Here is a 6,264-nt window from a genome sequence, read left to right as displayed (position 1 = left end):
AACATTTATCTCACTCAGTTTCTGAAGGTCAGGAATCCAGAGATGGCTTAACTGGATGGTTCTGGATCAGCATCTCTCACAGGTTGTAGTTAAGTTGTCAGCCGGCGCTGTAGTCATCTCCAGGCTCTACTGGGGTTCAATCCTGTGGCCATTGGTGGTCCTCTGTTCTTTGCTGGCTGTTGGCTGGAGACCTCCATTTCTCTTCATATGGGCCTGTCCATTGGCCATCTGAGTATCCTTACATCACGGCACATGGCATCCCTCAGAGAAAGTGACCCACAAAAGAGAACAAGGCAGAAGCCACACTGTCTTTTAAGACATAGCCTCAGATCACATTTTACACTTTTGCCTTATGGTATTGACTGCAGAGACCAGCCCTGGTACAATGTGGGAGTGGATTGCACAAAGGTGTGAATACCAGGAGATGGGGATCACTGAGGGTCATCTTGGACACTGGCTACTACAGCTTTCAAAATATCAAAATGGCCCTAATCTTAGCTGTTCAAATTTGACTCAGGAATACATAGCATAGTCTTGGGGCCTCTTTTTTTTTAAGCTCCTCTCCTTTGCCATTTCCCCCATTTTCTATCTTCCCTCATCATCGACTTGATTCACAGGAAAACACTTACTTTCCTCTTCAATATTCTCTTCAGGCTGTGATTCACCAGTTAGTTCCTGCCTTTCTGGTCCTCCAATCCTGATGCAGTAAAATGCCTATATGTTTGAGTTTGGGCTCCAGCTGGTAATTTTTAGTACCATATGTCAAAGGTCTGGGAGGCAGAAAGTTTAAATTAGAATTAGGAGTCTGCAGGTAACTGTGGCTCAGATACCAAGACTCTGTTCAGCAAATGTTTATAGAGAACCAAGTATGTGGCAAACCCTAGGCTGGTATTTGTAATTTAGAGATAAATCCAATACGGCAGATAAATCAGGAATTAGGAACCCAGCTGGTTACACAGAGGGATGGGGAATCAGACAGGAAGCATAGTGATGAATAGGAAACCACTGAAAAGATCTCAGAGACTTCCAGTGAATATGTTTACAGAGTGATAAAAAGACAAGAATGTATAAATTGGAGAGAGTTGAGGCATAGCATAATTATCTTAAAGTTATCTGATTGTCTAATGAGTGCTTTCTATAGGAGTTGGTGTCAAGATGTGAGAGAAACTGGATCCAGATGTGTGGGGCAACAAGATAGCAGTTATCTAAAAGAAAAGCCACTGTGGCTATAGTGGAGTAGCTTAGACGATGTTTGACAGCTGGAGGTGAGAGGTGAGAATAAAAATTAGAGATTTATTTTTATTCCCAGGCGTCATTTTCTGGAGAGATCGTTGACTGGATCAGTAGTTCTCAACCCTGGCTGTGGCTATATATTAGAGTGATGGGGAGGAGGGGTGACCCAGCAAATGTACCTTTCTGGACTCTCCCACCCACAAGATTTTGATTCAGAATGTTTGAAGTTTTTTTTTGTTTATTTTTATTTTTATTTTTTATTTCATTTTATTATTCTTATACTTTAAGTTTTAGGGTACATGTGCACAATGTGCAGGTTAGTTACATAGGTATACATGTGCCACGCTGGTGTGCTGCACCCATTAACTCGTCATTTAGCATTAGATATATCTCCTAATGCTATCCCTCCCCCCGCCCCCCACCCCACAACAGTCCCCAGAGTGTGATGTTCCCCTTCCTGTGTCCATGTGTTCTCATTGTTCAATTCCCATCTATGAGTGAGAACATGCAGTGTTTGGTTTTTTGTCCTTGCGATAGTTTACTGAGAATGATGATTTCCAATTTCATCCATGTCCCTACAAAGGACATGAACTCATCATTTTTTATGGCTGCATAGTATTCCATGGTGTATATGTGCCACATTTTCTTAATCCAGTCTATCATTGTTGGACATTTGGGTTGGTTCCAAGTCTTTTCTATTGTGAATAGTGCCGCAGTAAACATACATGTGCATGTGTCTTTATAGCAGCATGATTTACAATCCTTTGGGTATATACCCAGTAATGGGATGGCTGGGTCAAATGGTATTTCTACCTCTAGATCCCTGAGGAATCGCCACACCGACTTCCACAATGGTTGAACTAGTTTACAGTCCCATCAACAGTGTAAAAGTGTTTCTATTTCTCCACCTCCTGTCCAGCACCTGTTGTTTCCTGACTTTTTAATGATTGCCATTCTAACTGGTGTGAGATGGTATCTCACTGTGGTTTTGATTTGCATTTCTCTGATGGCCAGTGATGGTGAGCATTTTTTCATGTGTCTTTTGGCTGCATAAATGTCTTCTTTTGAGAAGTGTCTGTTCGTGTCCTTCGCCCACTTGTTGATGGGGTTGTTTGTTTTTTTCTTGTAAATTTGTTTGAGTTCATTGTAGATTCTGGATATTAGCCCTTTGTCAGATGAGTAGGTTGTGAAAATTTTCTCCCATTTTGTGGGTTGCCTGTTCACTCTGATGGTAGTTTCTTTTGCTGTGCAGAAGCTCTTTAACTTAATGAGATCCCATTTGTCAATTTTGGCTTTTGTTGCCATTGCTTTTGGTGTTTTAGACATGAAGTCCTTGCCCATGCCTATGTCCTGAATGGTAATGCCTAGGTTTTCTTCTAGGGTTTTTATGGTTTTAGGTCTAATGTTTAAGTCTTTAATCCATCTTGAATTAATTTTTGTATAAGGTGTAAGGAAGGGATCCAGTTTCAGCTTTCTACATATGGCTAGCCAGTTTTCCCAGCACCATTTATTAAATAGGGAATCCTTTCCCCATTGCTTATTTTTCTCAGGTTTGTCAAAGATCAGATAGTTGTGGATATGCGGCGTTATTTCTGAGGGCTCTGTTCTGTTCCATTGATCTATATCTCTGTTTTGGTACCAGTACCATGCTGTTTTGGTTACTGTAGCCTTGTAGTATAGTTTGAAGTCAGGTAGCATGATGCCTCCAGCTTTGTTCTTTTGGCTTAGGATTGACTTGGCGACGCGGGCTCTTTTTTGGTTCCATATGAACTTTAAAGTAGTTTTTTCCAATTCTATGAAGAAAGTCATTGGTAGCTTGATGGGGATGGCATTGAATCTATAAATTACCTTGGGCAGTACGGCCATTTTCATGATAATTGATTCTTCCTACCCATGAGCATGGAATGTTCTTCCATTTGTTTGTATCCTCTTTTATTTCATTGAGCAGTGGTTTGTAGTTCTCCTTGAAGAGGTCCTTCACGTCCCTTGTAAGTTGGATTCCTAGGTATTTTATTCTCTTTGAAGCAATTGTGAATGGGAGTTCGCTCATGATTTGGCTCTCTGTTTGTCTCTTATTGGTGTATAAGAATGCTTGTGATTTTTGTACATTGATTTTGTGTCCTGAGACTTTGCTGAAGTTGCTTATCAGCCTAAGGAGATTTTGGGCTGAGACAATGGGGTTTTCTAGATATACAGTCATGTCACCTGCAAACAGGGACAATTTGACTTCCTCTTTTCCTAATTGAATACCCTTTATTTCCTTCTCCTGCCTGATTGCCCTGGCCAGAACTTCCAACACTATGTTGAATAGGAGTGTTGAGAGAGGGCATCCCTGTCTTGTGCCAGTTTTCAAAGGGAATGCTTCCAGTTTTTGCCCATTCAGTATGATATTGGCTGTGGGTTTGTCATAGATAGCTCTTATTATTTTGAGATATGTCCCATCAATACCTAATTTATTGAGAGTTTTTAGCATGAAGGGCTGTTGAATTTTGTCAAAGGCCTTTTCTGCATCTACTGAGATAATCATGTGATTTTTGTCTTTGGTTCTGTTTATATGCTGGATTACATTTATTGATTTGTGTATATTGAACCAGCCTTGCATCCCAGGGATGAAGCCCACTTGATCATGGTGGATAAGCTTTTTGATGTGCTGCTTGATTTGGTTTGCCAGTATTTTATTGAGGATTTTTGCATCAATGTTCATCAAGGATATTGGTCTAAAATTCTCTTTTTTGGTTGTGTCTCTGCCCGGCTTTGGTATCAGGATGATGCTGCCCTCATGAAATGAGTTAGGGAGGATTCCCTCTTTTTCTATTGATTGGAATAGTTTCAGAAGGAATGGTACCAGTTCCTCCTTGTACCTCTGGTAGAATTCGGCTGTGAATCCATCTGGTCCTGGACTCTTTTTGGCTGGTAAGCTCTTGATTATTGCCACAATTTCAGAGCCTGTTATTGGTCTATTCAGAGATTCAACTTCTTCCTGGTTTAGTCTTGGGAGGGTGTATGTGTCAAGGAATTTATCCATTTCTTCTAGATTTTTTAGTTTATTTGCATAGAGGTGTTTGTAGTATTCTCTGATGGTAGTTTGTATTTCTGTGGGATCGATGGTGATATCCCCTTTATCATTTTTTATTGTGTCTATTTGATTCTTCTCTCTTTTCTTCTTTATTAGTCTTGCTAGCCAGAATGTTTGAAGTTTTGATAGAAAAAGATATTCTCCTAAATGGATTACACACATCTCCCTAGTTTCTTAAATAAATTATTCTGAATGTGGTATAATTTTGTCTTCATTTTGAAGGTTATCATGATTGTTGATTGATATGGCAATACCTTTAGGGGCTTTTGTTATATAAAATGTTGACTCCTCCACTAAATGACCCCAGACTTCTAAATGTTTTGAGTTATTATATTCACTATTATGTAAAAGAGTCAGCAAAACTACCCTGCTAATGGTGTCCAGTCACTGGTGCTATCAGAATCTCTGCTTCAGATAGTGGCTTCCTTCTTTCCAATTTGCTGCCTCTGTTTGTGTCTTGGGGATGCAGATGACCAAGCTTATTAGGGTTATCTGTAAAAACACAGATAGATTCTAAGTAAGAGCCTGACAATTCTTCCTGTAAATAAAATGTACTTGGTCTTTATTTTATCTATCTAAGTTAATTAACAGGTCTTTTCTTGCTTCTAAATAGTTGATATATCCTGATAATTGACTGCATCACTCCGGGGATTTCAAATGGAAAGAGAATTATTATAAGAAATTAGAAACTTACACCATGATAGGAATAGCTAGGGAGTACACACCAGGAAAATCTCCTTGGGAGAAATCAGGAAGTATAAGGATCATAGAGAAGCTGCCAACAGTAATCTCAACTGCCTGCAGCACTGATATGTGATTCTCATGACTTTATGGGACCAATAGAAGCCAGTTCTGGTGATTTTAGATGTCTGCAGTACTTCAATGATTCTTAAAAGTCTGACTGGAATCCATGGAAAGCCCCATAAATGCCTAATTTTAGGAAAATTCCTCAAAGTCAAGGGAAGCTGTTGCAGATCATTTTGGCTGTCTATTGCTGCTGTGGAAATAATGACTTACCTTTCTCTTCCACTTTCAAATCTTTCACAATTGCTAGAATCACGTAAGCAAAGTAATTCTGTGAAATGCACAGCCAGACTTCTTCTCTGCAATTCAAAAGAAAATATAGAAGGTATCGAGGGTGATGTATAGTTGAAAGTAGTCCAATGCTATGCAACCCTTTATCAACTTAGGAGTTATACACATTTCTCTACCCATATATAAATTTTCAAATAACAGAAATAAAGGCTTATGGCTAACATATACAACTATACCTTGTATAATCAAAGATGTGCTCACTCTGTTTCCCAAAATGAAAAACAAAAATTTCCGAAGTTATTCTATATTTTCTCCTTCTATTTCCCAAAATGAAAAACAAAAACTTATTAAGTTATTCTATATTTTCTCTGAGTATTTCTCATTTCTTTTCTCAATGAGTCCTCTTTTGATATTCTGTAATTTAAGCAAGGAGAAATAAATTATTGATTAATATATAAAATACACACAATAAAGCTAGAAACAAAATATGTATAGCTAGGACAGTCCTCATTTCTGAAACTGGTCATGAAACCATGCTGGTTATATTTATTCTTCATAGTTTGTCATGTTCTGCTTACCCCAGCTAGGATAACTAATCCTGTCCCAAGCTGTCTCTGTCTGTTCAGGCTGCTATAACAAAACATCTTAGACGCAGTAATTTATAAAGAACAGAAATTTATTTCTCACAGTTCTTGGGGCTGGGAAGTCCAAAATCAGGGCACCAGCAGATTCAGTGTCTGGTGAAGGCTTGTTCTCTGCTTCCAAAATGGTCCCTTGCTACTGTGTCTTCATATAGTGGAAGAGCAGAGAGGTGAAAGGGGCAAACACACTTCCTCAAGCCATTTTATAAGGGCACTAATTCCCACTCACGAGGGCTCTGAGCTCAGGACTGAGTCACCTCCTAAAGGCACCACTTTTTT

General features: G+C 39.1%; 1 long non-coding RNA gene across 1 annotated transcript; it reads right to left on the bottom strand.

Annotated features, from left to right (window-relative positions):
- Window positions 1–635: 635 nt before the first annotated feature.
- Window positions 636–5,723, bottom strand: LOC129047730 (uncharacterized). Its single transcript, XR_008509493.2, has 4 exons — window positions 5,581–5,723; window positions 5,327–5,412; window positions 4,676–4,801; window positions 636–770 (listed from the first exon to the last, which is right to left on the bottom strand). It is a non-coding gene; the product is annotated as an uncharacterized LOC129047730 (long non-coding RNA).
- Between the last annotated feature and the right edge of the window lie 541 nt (window positions 5,724–6,264).

Source organism: Pongo abelii, chromosome 13, assembly GCF_028885655.2.
Source record: "Pongo abelii isolate AG06213 chromosome 13, NHGRI_mPonAbe1-v2.0_pri, whole genome shotgun sequence".
NCBI lineage: Eukaryota > Metazoa > Chordata > Mammalia > Primates > Hominidae > Pongo > Pongo abelii.
The sequence above is the reverse complement of the archived record's forward strand: the minus strand, read 5'-3'. Positions and strand labels throughout refer to the sequence as shown.